Raw genomic sequence first — 22,621 nt, 5'->3', positions numbered from 1 at the left:
ATCTTCTTAAGAAGAACTATAGGCAAAAACTTTTTTTTTTTTTTTTTTCATTTTGGCTAGAATAAGGGAGGATTATAACCCCTGTAAAGGTTTATTTCTGCCCTCTTTGCCCCACTGGGGAGACTCACCTTCACTTCCTGTCCCATAGCCAAACAGGAAGTGAGAGGAAATCCCTGAAAATTAAGGGAATTTTATTGGGGACCCCGAGGTCACCAGAACCAGTGTCCCCATTGGCATATTTTTCCTCTATTACTTTTTTGTGGACAACCCAAAATTTGGGATTTTCTTTCGCTTTCAATGATCATGGTAAACAGGGCAAATGGAGAAGGTGAATCTCCCGAACGGGGAAACAGACAGCAATTAAAGACCAAATATGTGTACCAATTCCCTTCCACTTTGTCCAAAATGGAAAAAAAAAAAAAAAAACAAGAAGAATATTTTGGCTTTAGTTCTACTTTAAGCCCCCACATCCACTCCTGAGGATTCTGTAGTCCAAAAAGGTCCACAACACCTGACAAGCCTCATCTCATACTTTTAAAATTGTTCCTGTTCACATTTGAGCACTCAGGCGCCTGTAGCTCAATTGTCAGAATCTCTAAAATGTACATGAACTACCTTTGAACCAAAAAGAGGCCCCCAAAGGCTTCAAAGGGAGCGTGCAAGAAGAAAAAAAAAAAAAAAAAGGGGAGTACAAAAACGCTTGTTACACACGTTTTTCAGGTGTAAATAATAAAAGTCTAAAATACATGCCATCCTGCCCCAAAAGAATCTCCCATATGGCACTTTACTCCAAAAATGTGCAAAAAAAGGCCACACACACTTAACCACGCCATATTAATTTTTTTTTTTGTTTGTTTTTTTACTTCCGGTTGGTTCTGGCAGGCATTGGGAATCCATAATGGTGAAGTCCAAGAATCACACCACCCACAACCAGTCTCGCAAATGGCATCAAGAAACCCCAATCTCAGAGATACGAGTCTCTCAAGGGGGTTGAGCCTAAGGTCCTAAGATATAGGTGTTTTTCAAAGAAACACAAGAAAGGACTGAAAAAGAAGCAGGACGACAATGCAAAGATTGTGAAATAATTCTTTGTTTAGTCTGTCATTGAATAAAAAAAAAAATAGTCCAAAAAAAAATATTTTTTTATTAATTTATTGGCAGTCACTACTGTATGCCCTCCTTCTCCCCAGCACTGAGGGATGGGCACAGACCCCTGGGCCCCTACCAACAGAGTCCTCACTTCTGGTCCCGCTGACCAAGGTCACCAGACAGGAAGTGAGGGGGGGAACTCCCCAACCGCAACACAGGCAGAAATAATGAAATGATTTTCTTTGGTAGAGAAGGGGAAGGATAGAACACCTTTGTGTGGGTGCACAGCATGAAATACGCCCTGCACTTGCTGCACCCAGGGGTTCTAAACCTTTTAAAATTACAAGGGTGATTTTAAGTGTTTGCAAGTACTAAATAAAAAAAGATGTTTTTCAAATGCATTGTAAAATGTTCATTTTTGGTCCGACTGTCAGTGAGTAATAGTTAAAGGGCACCTATTACTCATGAGCACCTGACCCTGGTCGGCACTACAAAGAGGAAGCGCTTCTGCTGACTCTTTATTAAACGCATAGAAACCGCTTTATAGGAAGAACTTTGAGGGCTTTTACAAACCACTGGCAGATTTAAAAATCAGCATTTCGCTTGGAAGTATTTCTAGCTTTAAAAGGGATTTTCCACAGTCACAGAAACTGGTTGCTGGTTTAGGCAAAACATCCAGCAGCTTTTGCTAAATATAAAAATAAGATGTGGCACATAAGTGCAGAGATGTGATTTAAAGCTAAACTCTAAACAGATATTAACGAAAAATTAAGTTTTATATTCATAAAAATGTATATATATTTTTGTGTAAGAACCTGGATTTGACTTGATACATGCCTCCTGGCATCCCCTGTACTGCAGAGATAAATCTAAGGACCAATCATGTATGCTGCATGCACATGTGCTGACAATGAACTCATTGACAGGAGAGAAAGAAGTGTTAATATCGTCAGCAGGGCCGCTGTTAGACACAATGGGGCCCCACACAGCCAGCCTGACAATGCCGCCGCAACGTCCCCCCCCCCCCCCCAATAAATACAGTTTACTATGCTTCAGTTGTGAATGTACACAGTGAGTAATCGCTACTGATCATTCATTGTGTTCATTCAGGAAAAGAAGGGGCTGGTAAATGTGACATTTATTGGACCCCTTTTCCCACTTTCCATCCATCTATTGTTCCCTTGCAGCTGGGGAGGAGAGGAGGGAAGCCAGCAACATGTTGGAAGGGGGCACACAGGGGGGCCTGGGCTGCAAGGGAGGAGAGCGTATGGTGCACAGGGAGGGTGATTGGTACGGCAGGGGGGTGGTTACTGGAACCGATCCCCTGTATGGCTCTCTCCACAGCAACTATAAGCTAGCGGGAGAGGGAAGAGAAGCAGTTAGCTTTCAGCTGCTGCAGAGAGTGCCATACAGGGGATAAGTTCCAGTAATTGTAAAACCTCTCAACTTCTTCAGCATAGAGGAATCCTTGAAAAAAAAAAAAAAAAAACTTTCTGGCCTTGAGGAACCCCTACTAATAATGACTATATCAAAAATTCATGATACATTAGTGTGATGGCCAGTGGGAATAATGTTCCTTACACTTGTGGTCATTGGGAAGAATTACCCTCCTCTTACAGACAGCTAAAAGGATCAATGGTGTCCGTGGAATCTTTTCTGAGAGGTAGCAATTTCTCGTTGCTCAAGGAAGCCCTATCAGCCTCTGGAGGAACCCGAGTTCCATGGAACCCTGTTGAGAAACCATGCTCTAAATCAGAGGAAGGGAGCGGGAAGGAGACCAAGCTGTAGAGCTTAACTGCAGTGCAGAAAAGTCAGGTCACTAAATTGGCTCTGTTGATATGGTTATGTAAATCTTAGAACTTGTATATAAGGAAAAGAAAGAAAAAAAAAAAAGCAAACTTGTCTACCAGAATACAACACACTAACACTGGTACTGATGAACTGAATGAAAACAGATTCATCCTTACTATAAAGCACAGGTAGACAAATCTCCCACTGCGGCTATTGTATTTTGACAGTTGGCCCCACCGGCTGTCAAAATACTCGAAATGTTGTTGCATCTAATTCGATGCAGACGCTTTTCAGCCAACAATTTTTAGCCTGGCTCCTTTTTATTTATTTATTTTTTTCAACTGAAGGATGGTCAAGCGAGAGGTGGCCGACAGCCACCCACTGAGCAAATTTCAGCCGGTTACTTGGGAAGCCAACATACCTGACCAGTTTCACCAGCCCTATCCAACTGCATCAGAGGTGCAACTAGGTTGACCTGATGACAACTAAGCTGGACTCCAAAAACAAATTCTTAAATAAATTTTCTACAAAGGATGAAAATCCACGTTGTGTGCACCAAATGCCATTAAAACACCCAGATAATCACCCTGTAAAAATAGAAGTTTTTATAGATAAAAACAAAAACCCAAGGAAATAAGGCGGACATTGCTAATGGCCATGAGCTTGGACAGAATCATCTAACCTTTCCACCAAACTCATGACCATGAGCATTCCGCCACTAAAAAACACCCAACATCCTCCTTAACTAATGAGCACAGAGACACTCAAAAGAAGATTCATAATCACAATCCTATTATATATAAAAAATAATATAGAATTTACAGCTTTCACAATTGATACAGATTCTATTTTTTTAACAAACATTTTATACATTTTTCTTCTTTTTTTTTTTTTTAAAGAAAACAATTACACACTAAAGAGAACTTCCAATATCTATACTACAATTATACCTACCTTATCAAATATCAATCATGGGATATTATATTTTATGCCTGGATTTAAAAAAAAAAAAAAAAAAAAAAAAAAGGTTTTAATAATATCAATTATCCCGATCTTTTCCTGGCTCCATGTCTTCATAACCTATCACCAGACCAACGCTTTCTACAAAAATTCCTATATACTTCATTTACCATTCATTTCTTCCCATCATCCGAACGCTGATAATAGATAAACATTTTTCATAAAATCTAGACTCTAAAATGTGATACTTTTTTTTTTTTTAATATAAACATTAAAAAAATTCTATTTTATTTTTATAAAAAAAAATTCTATTTTTTAATCAAATACTCCCTCTCCTTTGTACAATCCCGACATTCAGCGAAGGTACACATTTACTAGTTAGTCATACTAAGAATGTGTCATTTCCAGCAGAAAGAGTCCTATGGATATTCCAAGTACGAGGTCCCTGTTTTTCCCCAACTCCCGCTGTGCCCACCCCAGGCCTGCCCACAGCATGGTCATGGCGGCCCTCTGCTCTGCGGCGGTGACTCAGGCTCTCCCGCCACACAGGTTACTGAAGCACAGTTTAATGCACAGAGAGGCTTGAATTACTGCCAAATAATTTCATTCTAGAGTTCAGTGACATTATAAACGGCAAGAGACAAACTCAAGTGGATTCCGTGCTGTCGACAGGCCCTGAAATGGAATTAAATCTGTGACATCCACTTACTAAACATTTATCATTTCATATATGCTGTTATTTTCCCTCGGCCCGCGGCTGCTGTGCCTATCGACAGCACATAATCTGGAGTCGGCAAGCACTAGAAATTGTCGACCTCGGAGCACCCATCACGGGGGCCATTAACGCTTTCACTCCCAACATGAGGAATCAATCCACTACCAAACGTACACAGAAATGCATTAGATAATTGAAGTCTCGTAAGGGGTCCTGTCAATTGGCTTTTGTTTGTGTCAAGTGGATTTTGCATTCCCATACAAGGTCTAAAGAGAAAGCAAAAGCTGCATGAAGCAGGTCAGAAGGCGGTCAGATGCAGGTCAGAAGGCGGTCAGATGCTGGTCAGAAGGCGGTCAGATGCTGGTCAGAAGGCGGTCAGATGCTGGTCAGAAGGCGGTCAGATGCTGGTCAGAAGGCGGTCAGATGCTGGTCAGAAGGCGGTCAGATGCTGGTCAGAAGGCGGTCAGATGCTGGTCAGAAGGCGGTCAGATGCTGGTCAGAAGGCGGTCAGATGCTGGTCAGAAGGCGGTCAGATGCTGGTCAGAAGGCGGTCAGATGCTGATCAGAAGGCGGTCAGATGCTGGTCAGAAGGCGGTCAGATGCTGGTCAGAAGGCGGTCAGATGCTGGTCAGAAGGCGGTCAGATGCAGGTCAGAAGGCGGTAAACTACAGGTCAAATGAACCAGTCAATGAATTCTGAATGATTTCAGAAGCTTCGCCTGCTGTCAAACTGATGCCATCAACACAATACCAAAGCCCATTAACCTTACAATGTTGCACTGGAGGAGAAGAAACTGAGAAAATGCTTCCTGCAGCAGATTGATGGCATCATCTCAGACTAGGAAAAGGCACTGCACACTGAAGCTTAAAGATCGCCAAACAAATTAAAAGTTGGGTCCCTTAAAGGTGGACCCAACTATTAAAAAAAAAAAAAAAAAAAAAAAAAAAATCACACTTAAAGCCCAACTCCAGATTTCCTTGTGCCTCCCAACCTCCTATTGTCCACTCTTCACCAGAGGACCCCCCCCCCCACCTCCCACTAAGCTCCCTATTTGTTCTCCTTTAAACTTGCCCTTTTCTAAAAGTCTCCTGTCTTATCACAAGGCCTGCTGGATCCTCTTATTTCTTCTTCCAGCAGTGGGTGGTCCTATATGAATCAGGCAGCAGCGCCAACATAATGACAAGCAACACTTGCTGCATCACTACACTGTGTAAGGGGAGGTTGGGCAAGGTTGTTGGGTATGAGGGGTTATGACGCCCTGAGCTCAGAGTCTTTTCTGTATTTTGGATTGAGTTTTTCCGGGGCGTCATTGAACCTGAAGACTGAGGACATCTTGTGATGAAGAAGCAGTACTGGAAGGGACAGCTCCTAATTAAAAAGGTGAATAATACAGCGAGAGTTGCTGTTAAAAATTTTCAAGGAAACAGGTAATTTGTCAAAATTGGGCAAAGGGTTCACTGTACTGTAACAGACGCCAAGATGAATGCCAAGTACTTCAATCCAACGCCAACCCTTCCTGTGCTGCTATGCAAGGTTAATATTTACCTTCTGACTATGGACACGTCCTCTGCTTCCGAAATAAAGTGCCAGGCTCATTTGATTGGCCACCCCATTTATTGAATTGCATGGGGCTTGGGTAGTGTCCCATGCCCCCATATACCAAGAAACACCATGTTCGTTTCCTTGGGTGGGGGAGGGAAGCCAATATTCCAAAAAGTCCCTACTTTAAAAAGTGAACCTGTTACTTTGCTTAGCATGGGAAAAGGTATAAATGGAATTTAACAAGCGAACTCAAGGAGGGTTCAGCTTATTTCTCGAATGCCTAGGCATTTGGTCACGTGACTGGCCACCTTGTAATCCAGACCTAGCAGTTTCTCCAGCCCGGATAAGTATTGCAGTACTTCTTCCACCATTCCCATGTTTATTAAATGGTTTTACGTCAAAATTCTTCGAACTGGTCGCCTTTATCATTTGGAAGGGAAAAAAATCAAATCAGCTGCATACGTCTGCCTGATTCAGTGTGCAGTAGGTCACCCTCTTATACAGCGTCACGCTTGTGACAAGTCTCATGACTGAGCTGCCAGATAATCTCGGGGACTATAATAAGTCTATTATCTGACAGAAAGATGCCCTGGCTGTGGTTATTACTCAGAGCTCCGGTATTTTGAGTGTGACCGGCATTACACAACTTGCAATGAACCGCAGAGATTAAAGTTGGCTGGGCCTCCTAAATAATCATTTTATCTTCCCCAGGCACTTCTAAATGACGGTTTTGTGTTTTCGATCTGCTTAATTAGTGTGGAAAGTTAACATTTATGTTTCGTTCCTGGATGTCGCCGCACCCAGGCAGAGCTTCCGAAAGCAGATCGGGAAAGCAAAGGGTGTAAACGGGTGTCCGGGGCGATCAGTGGACACACCTAGTCCACAGTGACAGTTTAGGTTATTTGGTTGCTTTCTTCGCTGAAAAGGTACTATTGGCAGTTTTACATCAAATAATAATAAAGAATTTTGGAGGATTTAAAGGACACCTGTAAATGCAAAGATCAGTGGAAGCCACCGTCAATTTCAGATAAAAACAGGATTTGGCAAAGTTCGTTTGTTGGTCCTGATACAGAGCCCAGGCTTCGCCGGTCATAGTAGACATACCTTCGAAGGGGTCTTCTCGGTCTGGGTTCCATGGTGATTAGGGTTGCAACAATACTAGTATCAGTGCCGATACCAAGCATTTGCACAAGTATTGGTACGCGTGCAAATGCATTGATATCTGAAACCGATACTTTCAGGCTCGGTTCTTTGAGCTGTCAGTGGGTCTCCCCTGTTGACAGCTAAAGTGTTAAAAGAAGTCCGGTAATTGGAGCTGTGAAAAAAAAAAAAAAATCCGCTGGTAATGTTTATTAACAACATTGCTCAGCCGCTGAAACACAAAAATAAACAGAAACATTGTTTCTATTTGTATCTTTCTGTTTCTTCATCTGCAGATCAAAGGGATGAACAAATGTTCCTCTGTTTAACCTCTTATTAACCCTTAATTAACTCCCTATTCTCCTCCATTTAATTATTTTCTTGCTTTTTTTTTTTCATGTCTATTTTATAAACGATAAACAATTAAAACTTTTTTTTTTTTTATTTGCTTTGTTAGTAAATATTTTTGCACATATTATATTAACATATTTTTACACATTTCACATTGAAAAAGCGCAAAATTAAAAACAAAAATCTATTTATTTCATTTGTAAATAACTTTTCAATGCTTTGTACCATTGCTGACAGCTGAAGTGAAAACAAAACAGTTGCGGTAGGTATCGGTAATTGGTATCGAGGAGTACTTAAAAAAAAAAAAAAAAAAGTATCGGTACTCGTAAAAAAAATGGTATCGATGCATCACTAAATGGTGATAGACCACAGCTCTGGACCTGTCCCACGGATGAGTACACACGTTGCAGAAAATGTCAAGGAACGATCCCATGTAGGATCCAATGCCAAAAGCATTAGTATAGGTCATCCCCACTACTTGGGGTTTGGGTATGGCGCCAAAGGCTTTAACGAGATTGCACCATTTCGGATGCACTGCATCTACTGTTGCATCAGAAGACAAAGAGGATTTGATTGAATATGAAAATAAACGAATGAGGTAATAAAAATAAGTAAGGGAGAAGAGGTCCATCACCTTCAGACACTAGCAAAAAACTGGGGACATACAAGCGGGGTAGGGGAGGTGCCCAGGGGCATGTCATCAAAAGCTTTGACAGGGTCCAATTACCTGAAAGCATGAGCCTATAACCTATGAATACTAAGCTTATGTCCTGTACTGTACGATTAAGATATTCCTTTAAAATGATTGCTTTAGTGCACTAAATGATTCTCTTATAAATGGATTTGGCAGACCCTGTGGGCCTATTCAGCATATAAATCTATTTTTTGTTTTCTGAGTTCAGCCTACAGACCACATCGCAAGGTGCTGTTCTATGCACTTCAGGGATCTGTACAAGCAATATTTATTAAGAGTGTAATAGAACTGCTTAACAGTGGGAAATAATAACCTGTTCATTGGCCCTTTCCCAGCTGCCCGCCAAGGTCACCTCTAATATAGGACGACGATGAATTATCACCATTCTGCTGAGATGGCACAGCCGGGGAAATTGAAGACGCCTCAGAGAACCGTACGGATCCTGTCCCCCCCGGCTGGGGCTTCCAGACGTTACCATCACCCAACTGGCTGCCCTCAGCGTCACCCCTCGCCCCCAGGGGTCAGGCTGCTAAATATGGCGAGTTACATCAGACTTTGGCAGGAAACGCCATCCAAGGGCTCGCAATAAGCATAGGAGGTGGACACACGATTGACTGTCTGTGCCCCCGCAGCTGTCGTATCAGAATACTAAACTTTATTGTAATGGAAAGAAAAGCGATAGAATGAGCAGAAAGCCGGGACATATATAATTATTTTTTAAATATATGTATGGCTTTTTGGATGCACTTCCCCAAATGAGTGGTGTGGCACTAAGCGGGTATTTCCACTCCTAGGACTCGGCTTTGGTTGAGGTTTTTTTTATAACAAAGTCACCAGCCTGCCTGCCGGAACGTCAAATGACAGTAAATCAGTACATGTGAAAGAAGGAGCAACATTTTTTCATGACCACAAACAGCCAAAATATCATTTGAGCACCCCAAGGTATCTATGGTGAGGGTGACTCATGTGCCTGAGTGGTCCGTTCTCTGAACATCTGATACAATCTGTAAATTGTTTCCATTGTGAAAACTGACCATTCACTTCGCACAGTGCTGACAGACATTTTTCAGGTAGCATGGGGCAGCACGGTGGCCTAGTGGTTAGCACTTCTCTCCGACAGCACTAGGGTCATTGGTTTAAATCCCAACCACTAGGGTCATTGGTTTAAATCCCAACCATGATACTATCTCTGTGGAGTTTGCAAGTGCTCCCTATGCTTGTGTGGGTTTTCTCCTGGTACTCCAGTTTCTTCCCACACTCCAACTAAATGCTGGTAGATTAACTGGCTTCTGGCCAAGTTGGCCCTACTAGGTGTATGTACGATTGCGAGTTGGGGACCTTAAATTGTAAGCTCCTTCAGGGTAGATTGAATTTTGAACGTATAATATAGAAAGTACTGCATTGCTGGTACCTGTAATTCTAGCTCCAACAAGAAGAAAATCCAAAGCATCGCACACCAATGTGCCCGACAGTCATTTAAAGTGGAAGTAAACCCCCCTATCATTTTTAGCCAAGGAAGCGGCCATCTTGGCCTCTGTTTAATCTTCAACTGCTATGATGCTGGACATGTGATCAGTTATGACACCGGCCATTGGATGGTTTGACAGTTTGGTTGAGAGCACAACCAATGTGAGACAGCATTCTCGGCATGCCGGGAATGTAAATGTTTTTTGAAACTGTTAAAATGAGTTTACTTCTGTTTTAAGTAAAAGCAACTACAGGCCAGCTGCATCCAGGCCACACTCCATAGTGTTTCGCCCCACCCCTCCACCCACGGGGCTTAGTCATGTATGGGGAGGAGTTCTAGGGTACTGCTACCTCTGTGTGAAGAAATAAATACCCGAAAGGGTTACCCTCACACATTACCTTGCGTATGGTTGGAGATGGGTTAAGTGCAGGGAATAAGGGCATAGTGGCAGGCGTAGTGACAGTGGAGGGGGTCAGATGCCATGGTCAAAGTGAGATGGCATACAGGTGCTATGCTCAGGTTTACTGGTGGCTGTTGACAGCAGATGGGGGATGTTTTAAGGATTAAAATAATTTAAATACATATACACACATATATATAGCAGCACAGTGGCACTTCCGCGCTAACAGCACTAGGCCTGGAGTTTGCATATTCTCCCTGTGCCTGTGTGGATTTCCTCCAGGTATTCTGGTTTCCTCCAACGACATGCTTGTAGGTTACTTGGATCCTGTCTAAATGGGCCCTAGTATGTGTATATGTATGAATGTGGGTTAGGGACTTTAGATTGTAAGCTCCTCAAGGGCAGGGACACAGGGACAGATGTGAATGTACAATATATATATGTAGAGAGTTGCATAAATTGATGACGCTATACAAGTACCCGTAAGAAGAAAAAAATAAAATAAATGAGAATATATATATATACATATACATACATACACACACACACATAAATGCACATATATATTTATTACACACACATACATATATATTATATATATACATACACACACAAACTATATATATATATATATATATATATATATATATATATATATATATATATATATATATATATATATATATATATATATACACACATACACACTATATATATATATATATATATATATATATATATATATATATATATATATATATATACACACGCACACACAAATAGATACATACACACTTCAAACAACATTTCCTCCAAAAAGTGTGAGTATTTTTTTGTGCTGGTCAGCTCTAACTAGGCTTCCATAAAGAGATCCGGCGCGTGAAAGAATAATTAAAAAAAGCCACACAGATAAAAAGAACAAATAAAAATCAGCCTGGGAAATAAATATATAAAACAACCACACTGAATCTTCCCACAACAAAAGGGCTATAAATGCAACACGATAAACCATTAGCGGCCTATAAGACCAAAACGTGTTCCTCTGCAGATAAATAGAGCTCAATTAATTTGTGGGGCCTTTGAAATGTTGATATTTTATGGCACGCGAAAATAGAAAGTGCTTATAAACACAAATTAAAAACAAATGGTTTGCCTATTACACCTTTTCCCCTCTATAAACGTGACATCAAAAAGGTAGAAAATAACTAGCGGCAGGGAAAACCCGCAGCATAACCAATGCTTCCCATAATCTAATGGAGAAATAATTAGGAGCGCGATTTCTTGATGTACAACCAATAGATGTGCAACTGATGGTAGATAACCCGGCCTACTGCATGTTTGTAGTAATTTAAAGATGATATTAAAGTGGAACTAAACCCTCCTATCCTTTTCAGCCAAGGACGCTGCCATCTTAGCCTCTAACTAATCTCCTCTTGCCCTTTTCCGTTACATTCTTACCTAGGCCCTCCCAGCCCCTCCCAGATTCTGCTTAATTCGGGTTATGACAGCCCTGCGGCATATCTGCCCACGTGGGTTACCCCCATACATCTGCGACAGGGACCTTAGATTGTAAGCTCCTTAAAAGCAGGGACTGATGTGAATGAATAGCATGTAAAGGCGCTGCCTAAATTGATGGCACTATATGAATACCTGTAATAAATAAATAAATTTCAGTCTCGTGCTAAAACAAAACAGGGTGCCCCCCTGTGGACACAATAGTATGAAAAACGCTATAGGTATTACATTTGTGAATAGAAAAAAAAAAATATATATTTTATATATATATATATATATATATATATATATATATATATATATATATATATATATATATATATATATTTCAAAATGCAAAATTAATTTTTGCTTTGGACAGTGAGAAATTACATCCAAACCTGTCATAATTGAGACTGCATGGTCTCGTAATGTTCAAAAGCAGCATAAATGATTTTCTTCTACGTAGCAATATTTATGCTCTTAAGTGCAAATTTTAAATTTCAGTGCGGTAATAGAAGTATAGATCCAAAACGTTATATAATTAGCATAAGTAGAATTTTTTTTTTCTCTTTTCTTTGAGATTAAAATTGGCAATGCAATCCTACGCTATACATTCAAAAAAATGCTTCGTATCCAGCGAGGCGCCTCAAAAACGTCCGTCTGTCTCCACAACTTCACATATTTTCATTCACTCTCTGCTTATTATGAAGATAAATTGCAATTATCCCACACACACAACAAAAGCAGAGCAGACAAACGCCGGTATTGTTCGGCTGCCCAGAGATATAAATATACAAGGTAATTGCACACATACATACATGCATGGGCTGGGATTCACATCTGCTGCAGATTAAAAAGGGGAAGAGAAGACTGAAAACAAGAATGGCATACAAGGAAGGAGGTTGGGGTGGGGGGGATAAATATGGAAAATCAAGGATGGAAAATGGGCGGCTGAGGATTAACGTAGCAAAAAAAAAAAAAAAAAAGTTAAAGAGTAATTGGAGAAAGGAGATAGTGAGAAAATAACTGAATCAAGAAGGCGAGCAAGGATGTGTCATGGAGGCAGCTCGGTGACGAGGAAGACGACCATTTTGTTTGTCAACCCCAAACCACCAACAGGTCCCCTCCAAGCCACCAACAGGTCATACCCAAAGCCACCAACAGGTCATACCCAAAGCCACCAACAGGTCATACCCAAAGCCACCAACAGGTCATACCCAAAGCCACCAACCGGTCATCCCCAAACCACCAACTTAGACCCCAGTCATGTACATCTTAAGATTAGAAGACATACATTTTGTCTCCTGATCTGTTGCTATGCATATATTACTGGGATACATGTCAGCCAGCCTACAGAGAGTTTGCAGGTCTGCGATACTAAAAGAAGCCCACTACGGGTCTCTTCCAGAACGTCCCTTCACTGACATCTAAAGTTCTTCCATTCCCCAGCATCTGTATTCATCACAATCATTAAATCTGGATCAGCCAAGTTTTGACTCCAGTCACATAGTCTGCACAGGTATGGCCAAAATTTACACAGTAATACTATTGCAGTTCCTTGGTTTGACACAGCAGGCTTCAAGTGATTTTGCCAAAAGTCCCCCCCCCCAAAATGTGGGCAGTTTATTTGGATACTGTTGGTTCAAAGCACAAAATAGGCGCCACCTCTTTGAGGCCTACTAGTAAACTTCTAAAGCCACTGGTAACACAGACCTGATTAAGACAATGCAAGAGGATCAAAGACAAGGAAAAAAAAAAACAACGTACTGGACCTAGTTTTACGAGGACACAAAGTGAGATGAAATAGGGCAATAAAAATTCATGACATTTACGGTGTGGTTGTAGAGGCTGCGGTAACAATCTCTAAAAAGGTTTTCTGAGGGGTGGAAGAGGGAATGTGGATGCTGCACTGCTTCTGTGCCATTTACTGTATCTGAACAGCCATAAAACCTCTTCGTGTTCCCTCTTTCTTTCCTCATAATCGATAAAATCTAGGGAGGTCCCAGCCGTTCGAGCCACAGAGGCTTTAGCAGGCTCCACACAGGAAGAGTTTGGGTTCTATTCTGGTCCTAGAGGCCGGGAGTCATTTCCTCAGAGCTGTGGCTCGTTACTGAGGAATCTCTCTTGATCGCTGCTGGAGAGGGTAACAATAAAGGAATATTAACATAGGGGGATCCTTATAGTGGAGTGCACATGATGCAAAAGCCTTTCTGTTCCCTAGAGACGGAGGGAGCCCTCATCTGTGTGCTAAGGATTGATATTAAAGGATCACTACTGGGAAAAATATTGTAATCAAATAATAAAATGCAGCCAACATATGGAATGATAGTATTTGCTACATTTATTCTTTTTTCTTCTATTTTAATTACCTAATTTTATTTTTTAATTATTTAACACATTTAAAAACGCAGCCCAAGTTGGCAAGAGAAAAAAACAAAGAGGGACTAGTCCGATCCAATAGAAGAGCTACTGCAGCTCGAATGAAAAGGTGAAAAGGTGAATGCTGACATTAATAGAAAGATGTCAGAACACACAGTTTATTGTGCATGGAGTTGCATGCATAGCCGCAGACCGGTCAAAGTGCCCATGCTGACCCGTGACCACAGCCAAAACGCACCTACAATGGGCATGTGCACATCAGAACTGGACCACAGAGCAATGGAAGGTGGTGGCCTGGTCTGATGAATTCAAGAATGGTTTGAGGGAGACACCAACAAGCTTGAGGTATCGGCTCGGTCTCCAAATTCTCCAGATCTCAATCCAATTGAGTATCTGAGGGATATGCTAGAAAAACAAGTTTGATCCACTGAGGCCCCACCTCATAACTTACAGGACTTAAAGGATATGCTACTGACAGCTTGGTGCCAGATACCACAGCATAGCTTGAGAGATCTAATGGTGTGCATGTCTTGATAGGTTATGGTGGATGGTCATAAGGTTATGGCCGATTGGTGTGGAAACCATGACTTCTATTGAGTAGGGCTTGGCACCCAATGAGACAGTATAACCATAAAGCTAATGGTGAAGAGGAACTAAAGGAACCAAAGCTCTCTACAACTGAAATATAAGTGCATAGTAGGGATGAGCTCAGGTTTAGTCATATTAGGTCAACCACGTCGTGAGTCCCCGTTGTGTATGTGCAGCTGAGAGGCTGGGGGAGTGACACCTTCTAGCCAGGTTCCTCCTGAATATAAGTTCTGACCAAACCCAGGTTTAGCTCTAGTGAGAAAGTCTAGTGTTTTTTTTATTTTTTTGTGGGACAGTTTGATTAACATATAAAACGTACATAAAAGGCTTTAGGCAGGCCATAGATGGCGCGAATTTCACACGATTCCCACGAAAAGCGTTCCTCGCCGTGAGAAGAGCATGAAGACAGTGATTATTGCTAGCAACTATAACAGCCGCTAGCGATAATCACATGCAAAATCCGGCAGACTGGTTGTACCCAAGTTAATTGGTACATTCAGCCTGCCAACACACAGATTTGAACAGTCTATGGCTGGCCTTAGTATGCTGAATACTATAATATCTTGTATAATATCTGGGGGGGGTGGACTCCATTGTGCAGTGCTTGTTGAACCCCTGTGAACAAAAAAAGTGAACGGAGAAATCACAGCACACAAAAAATGTAGACGAGAGTACAGTAATGGCCAAACCTTCAATGAGGAAAGGCCTCAAACCCTGAACCCCCGCCAGGGTGCAAGGCTCCTAACAGGAGCAAGACACTATGATCTAACTAACCCAAAGCCAGTTGGACCCCACTCCTTAAGGACCTGCCAAGGATAGTCCTCCATGTGGTGGTGTGCTCTCCCGAAGACAGCCCCCCTCCTACCCCCGACTAGGAAGAGGAAATAGATCCAAAGGCCACAGATTTTCCCTCTGACATCAGGGCAGGCCTCGATAACCTGGATCCCCAGTCTCTGTGCATCAATTAAAAAACAACAAACGCATGCAGTACAAGTTATTTGTGATAAATAGTGAAAAATAATCTGCCAAGTGCAATGACAAGGCAGGCCTTCTAGCCGGACAACTTCAGACAAAAGAGCTCTAAAGTAATGCATAGATCCACTCATTCTGCTGTGTTATACAGTATCATTGTAGGAGACTGGTGACAACATTTTTTACATCCTGCAATTCTGTAGACTGTGTGTCACTGCCCCACCTCCTGAGAAACCATAGCAGTGTACAGAATGGAAAATATTAAAAAAGGAAATAAAAAAAAAAAACTGATTCCATGGAAAGTGTAAAAATTCTTGACTTGTGAGACACATGCAAATTAGCACAGAAGCAAGGTCAGATATTTCAAGCGGCATTCTAAGAATGAGATGTATGAAGGACCGCTTCCTGCGCGCATCCTGAGCATGCCAGCCGTCAGCGTCCCGGAAATGACTTGTGACTTTACAATTCCTGTTTCCAAATATCCACAGCCTCCCAAAACTATGATTCACTTCCATGGTCCTTCTGTGTCGTCATCAGTAGACTTGTCAACATACACAAAAATGGATCACGGAAGTCGGTCATCTTCCAAAATAACTTTAACTAAGCTGCCTATAAGTGTATACACCCTATGGCCTCTGCTAGCGATGAATGACAGAGCTGGCCTTCATCCAGAAAAGCAGAACATCTATAAAATAAAAACATTGGGGCATTAATATAACACACAAAGAGCCTGAAAGAAGAAAAGGACATGGATGTGGATGTCGATTGCTTGTTGAAAGATCAGTCTACCTGTGAAAGCAGTGGTCTCCCTGAAGAGGTCTGACATGCCCCTTGCAGAACCAGAGGAACGTTTTCCCGACTGGAGAACTACAGGTCTGACTCAGTAGGAGGTGTTTTAGATCAGACTTCTGCAGAGTGGCCACTGCTTCCACACAGAGGAAGGGTCAGTCCACCCATGAAAACGGTGGTCTCTCTCAAGAGGTTTGACATGCCCCCTGCTGAGTCAGAGCTAGAGCTCTCCAAATGTAGGGAGTATACGTTTTGCTGATTGGCAAGCTATAGGTCTGTAAAAGCAGGGGATATGTTGAACCTCTGCAGAGAGACTGCCACTTTCACACAGAGAGTCAGTCCACCTGTGGAATCAGAGGTATGACATGCCCCTTGATTAGTCTGAGCTAGAACTCTTCAATTATAGGGAAAATAGCTTTTGCTTTACATTGAAAAGTTATAGGTCTAACTTAGCAGGGGACGCGAAGGACCTCTGCAGAGAGATTGCAGCTTTCACGCAGAGAGAGTCAGTCCACCTGTGGAAGCAGAGGTCTGACATGCCCCTTGATGAGTCGGAGCTAGAACCCTCCAATTATAGGAAACATACGTTTTGCTTTACATTGAAGAGTTATAGGTCAAACTTGGTAGGGGGCATGATGGACCTCTGCAGAGAGACCACTGCTGTTACACAGAGAAAGGGTCAGTCCACTCTTGAAAGCATTCATTTCCCTGAAGAGGTCTGACATACCCCCCCACTGCCTCAAATCTAGAGCTCTCCAATTTTAGCAAGCGCACATTTTATATGATTAGAGTATATAGCTATAAAAGTCTGACTCAGAAGGGGGCAGATGGATCTCTGCAGAGAGTCCACTGACCGCTTGCACAGAAAACGCAAGGGTCCTTCTCTACAGCCTTCTGACAGGTGGCAGACTTTTCAGCACGGGATGTGGCTGCTTTCTGAAAACAAGCCTCGAGACTTTTGCACACCATTTGCTTTGATGAACCTGGAATGATAACCGAAATGTCGGTACTGCCCTTTGCACCCTTTGTGGGGATCAGCTGCTCTCGAAAAAAATTAAAAAAAAAAAAAATCTACGTTTTACAATTGTGGGTTTTAAAATGGAAAGTATTCCACTCCATTGCTTTGCATTCACCTTTATCTTTCTACTCAGCTTTTATCCATGGAGGGTAGAACGCCATTAGTATTCCTGAAAACAGAGCATTCCACTTACAACTGCAGTACACGGTCAGGTTCTGGGAAAGGCCTACACCGAGGGCTTAGAGAAAATCAATAGTACAAGACTTCAGGGGGTTGTGGGTGAGGAGGCCTCGTGCATCCGTGTCAGAAGGCCAGTCTAGCAAAGGCGGTCCATGCTCTCCCACCTGCAATCTGACGCCACATCCGCAAACCTCTGGAGCCCCCCCCCCCAGCAAAAGTACAGACGGGATGAGGAGGAAAAGTTCTTGCGTTCTTTAAACCTGGGCTAAGAGTTAATTCCACTGGAAAGATTAAATGCTGGCGCTGTAATTATCAGTTGTATTAATGCGCGTTTAAATGTCAGAATCAGCATTTTGCTTTTAATTTGCAATTGTTAAAAAAAAAAAAAAAAGGTTTTCGCAAGAGTAAAAATCTTCAGCTTTCAGAGTTATTGAAAATACATCAATTGTGTAGGAAGAAAACATTATGTAATGCTTATTTAGTCTGGGAAAAGTGGTCCCAGAGGGAACTTTTATAGTCTCAATGTACAAGTTACAAATCTGAGCGGCGATTACGGTTCAATTTTTTTTTTTTTTAAATAGGAAACAAGGAGAACACTGTTATTAGTTTATAAATGTAGAAAACGCATTTATTCTGGGAATATACCATGCCATACTAAAAGTAAGCGGGACACTTCCCAGAAGCGAGGGGCGCTTTCCCCCAACGTTTTTTATACCCTGTTTCATGGGAAAGGCTCTGGATCTCTATAATAATGGTATCCAGCCTGAAGTATGCCTATAAAACACGACTAACCATACCAAATCAGCATGCTTTATTAACGTGCCCAGGCCAAACAGCATTGGAGCCGGGGGAACTCCCTCTAACAGAGCTCCGGAGATCAAGCTGAACTCCAGGCAGATATAAAAAGACACAATTAATGAGCTCTGTAATTATTAATACACCACTAAATGTAATTTTTTTTTTTTACATTTTTAATGTATTTACTTTTTTTTTTTTCTTTTAAAAAGGTAGGACAAATAACTAAATTTTACTCGATATTAGCCTGTTGTAGTCCTTGTACAGCAGGGCTCCCACAGGAGGAGGGAGAAGCAGAACGAGGAGCCAATTCGTTGTGCTGGAGTGCTCATATGCTAACCACGACATATTGATAGGAGGAGAGAGTGACAGAGAGAGAGTTTATTGGTCTGCTGCTTCTCCTTTTCCTATCCAATCACTGGCTGGGGGAGGTAAAAGACCTGTGATGCCGCGTACACACGACCGGACTTTCCGGCAGACTAGGTAAAGACTGAATCAGTCCGTCGGACATCCGATCGTGTGTGGGCTAATCCAAACGTTTTTCATTTAAAAATCCGAAGGACCTAGAAAGAGAACATGTTTCAAGTTCTGTCCGACGAACTCAATTCCTATCGGGAAAACCGCTCGTCTGTATGCTGGTCTGATGGACCAAATACGACGCAAGGGCAGCTATTGGCTACTGGCTATTGAACTTCCGTCTTACGTCATCACGTTCAAATGAACGGACTTAGTCCATTGGTGTGTGGGCAAGTCCGTCCGTTCGTAAGTCCGTCGGAACTCCGCCGAAAGGTCCGTCGGACCTAGTCTGCCGGAAAGTCCGGTCGTGTGTACGCGGCATAAGTGTTAAAGTGAAAAAAAACTGCTATCCGCTTCCCCAACATACTTGAAAAGGTTTTTATTTTTGGGGGGGGGGGGGGGGGGGGGGGGAGTATGGGGAGGCGTTACCTTACCTTCTTCTGACAGATAACCACTTGTGCAATTCTTATCTAGGTAACAATTAATGGGCAGAAGTTTGACCCTTCAACCCCACCCCACAACCTTGTGGGACATGTCCTATGCCCCAGGACCAATCTGACAGCGCAGCTTGATCTTGCACATGTGCAGTGGGGAAGCCAGCTGTAAAACAGCAGGAAGTCACATCCAGTATGCAGAGCCAAAATGGTGTGCCAAGGATCTGAGGATCAGCAAAGAACCGGCACGGATGAAGACAGCGCTGCACTCCTGGACTGGCGAGTGTCTGCTTCTTAACACTCAACAACAGCTACAGTATATGAAGCTGCTGACTTTTTTTCCCTTTGTTAAACAACTGGAGTTCCTCTTTAATTGCAGCAGGTCTCTCGCCCCTTTTTTTGGAAGAAAAAATATGATTGGATGCTGTGCGCACCAAGGGTAGTTTCCGTCAGATACGCAATGTCCTACCGGGGGGGAAGATTACATGCAATTCTTCTGCTATGTCGGAACTTGGAACCTTCAGTAATGACACATCTGTACAGGAGGAAAAATGGCGCACAAGTCCTATTCTCACATGACGGGCTTTGATATAGATCGAGAGGCAACTACATAAACCTACAGCACGTCAATTATTTACTGGCTGCCTTTCTCATTTCAAGCGCTGCAAGAAGTCAGCAGAGAATATCCTAAAGAGGTTCTGATTAGAATTTGCCTGACAAAAAAAGCTGTTGGCCATTTAATAAGAGCTGCTAATGGATAGTAGCTTGGAAAAATGCATGCAAGATTAAATAGACTGGGTCACAAGCCTAGCATATAACGCCATATGTCATTAACATACCGTCAGTCAACTCCAGAACAGAAACACTCAACTCCATCTCCAATTAATTCCTACATATTTTACTAACTGTGGTTTGACTTTTTCCCAATAGAGTTGCTTTGGCCGGTATGACCAAAAGCTTACACTTAATATGGCCACCCCTAGAGAGGATGACTGTCAACAATGCTGTAGTGGGATATAGGTACTATAAAAATGAGTTCAGGCCACCAAAACCTAGCCTTCAGCAGAAATATATCACAATGTTGTCAGTAAATGACAAGGCAATTAAAAATTAAACTAATTTATTTTCAGCCAACCCTTTTCACTAGTCACAGTGCTCCACTAAATCATCTTTTCAGTCTAAAGAATGTCGGTGAAGGAAATGAAAGTACACAACTAGCTGAACAAAGCTTCCATTTATATATCGGATTATGGTTCTGATGATTTGCTTTGGAGCATAACAAATTGAAGGACAGAATGTAAAAATAATAAACACCATCAGATGTTTACCAAAGAATGATGCAAGATGAAAATTGTTGGGGCATGTCGCAAAGGTTAGGGTCTTCAGAAAAGATGAATGGGGTTTGCTTAGGGGAGGCCAAATCAACAAAATTACAATAGTCTACACAGACTTTCTCACCAGGGGTTCTGTAGCATTCTGAGGCTTCTTTAGAGGTTGTTGGCTAGGAGTCACTTGAGCAATGAGAACTTTCTGCCTTTCAGATAAGTAATCATTGACCTGAAAATTCTATTTTTAGCTGTAAGGGAGGGCATTCTTCCCACCAACATTTGCTAACTAGGGGCCCTTCTCACAATGACCACCAACTCAAGGAGCCCTTCTCCATTGACCACCATCAACGCAAGGGAGCCCTTCTCCATTGACCACCACTGACGCAAGGGAGCCCTTCTCCATTGACCACCACCGACACAAGGGAGCCCTTCTCCATTGACCACCAACGACGCAAGGGAGCCCTTCTCCATTGACCACCACCGACGCAAGGGAGCCCTTTCCCATTGACCACCACTGACGCAAGGGAGCCCTTCTCCATTGACCACCACTGACGCAAGGGAGCCCTTCTCCATTGACCACCACCGACGCAAGGGAGCCCTTCTCCATTGCCACCACTGACGCAAGGGAGCCCTTCTCCATTGACCACCACCGACGCAAGGGAGCCCTTCTCCATTGACCACCACCGACGCAAGGGAGCCCTTCTCCATTGACCACCACTGACGCAAGGGAGCCCTTCTCCATTGACCACCACCGACGCAAGGGAGCCCTTCTCCATTGACCACCACCGACGCAAGGGAGCCCTTCTCCATTAACCACCAATGCAACGCAAGGGAGCCCTTCTCCATTGACCACCACTGACGCAAGGGAGCCCTTCTCCATTGACCACCACCAACGCAAGGGAGCCCTTCATCCATTGACCACCACCAACGCAAGGGAGCCCTTCTCCATTGACCACCACTGACGCAAGGGAGCCCTCTCCATTGACCACCACCGACGCAAGGGAGCACTTCTCCATTGACCACCACCAACGCAAGGGAGCACTTCTCCATTGACCACCACCAACGCAAGGGGGCCCTTCACTATTGACCACCACCAACGCAAGGGGGCCTTTCTCCATTAACTACCCATGTAAGGGGGCCTTTCCCCGTTGACTACCAATTTAAGGGGGGCTTTCTATATGGACTACAAATGTAAGGGGGCCCTTTTCCATTATCTACTAATTTAAGTGGGTACTTTTACACTGAATATTAATGTAAAGGGGGCATTTCACTGACCAATGGGAGAACAATACCAAATTATTTTATTTTCTGGGCCACTTTTACAGTTTACTTATTCCATACTATTACTGAAATGTCATTTTGTATAAAAGAATATGGAATGTGATGTCAAAATATGGGCATGCACACCCAAATTCCATATTCTTTTGTTTATTTTTATAGGTCAATTAATTGTTCACGGAAAATGTACCATTAGTTCCTGCACTGTCCTATAGGACGTTGACCCTAACTTTGACTCAGAGCAGACCATGTCCTATGATGGTACTTGTACCAGGCACATTTTTAGCCCTATCTGTAATTCATGTTTACAAATGATTTTCAAGTGACAGGTTCCCTTCAGAACAGATGTCAGCGTGCTGACAGGCTAAACATTGGTCAGGCCAACAAAATGGCTTCTGCTCGGTGTATGTGTGAGGTGTTCGCTGCTTTGTGGCCTTGTGATGTCCGTGCACAGAATAAAAGCACACAGAGCCTGGTATTAGCAGTAGCGTCAGCTGCTCGCTCCCAGAGAAAAGCCACACTGGCCAGGCTCCAGTTGTTTTCCGTGTCTCCAGTCAGAAACCTGACAGCTCCCGGTGATTGATTAATGTCCCGAGTATCTTCACAAAGTGTGAACAGACACTTGTTTGAGACATAATGTGCGCATTATTCCAAAACGGCTCTTAAGTGCCCTGACTTGGCGTTCTGCAAAACATTC

At 42.7% G+C, this 22,621-nt stretch overlaps 1 protein-coding gene and 1 long non-coding RNA gene across 5 annotated transcripts in view; one reads left to right on the top strand and one right to left on the bottom strand.

Moving 5' to 3' along the window:
• PLXNA1 (plexin A1) overlaps positions 1–22,621 on the bottom strand; it is a 429,988-nt gene that overhangs the window by 388,727 nt on the left and 18,640 nt on the right. The gene's annotated exons all lie outside the window — the stretch shown is intronic.
• LOC141102893 (uncharacterized) overlaps positions 1–22,621 on the top strand; it is a 35,768-nt gene that overhangs the window by 680 nt on the left and 12,467 nt on the right. The window lies entirely within an intron of this gene.

This window comes from Aquarana catesbeiana, linkage group LG07 (genome assembly GCF_042186555.1).
Source record: "Aquarana catesbeiana isolate 2022-GZ linkage group LG07, ASM4218655v1, whole genome shotgun sequence".
In the NCBI taxonomy this organism is placed as follows: domain Eukaryota; kingdom Metazoa; phylum Chordata; class Amphibia; order Anura; family Ranidae; genus Aquarana; species Aquarana catesbeiana.
This window is presented reverse-complemented; position numbering and strand designations above follow the sequence as displayed.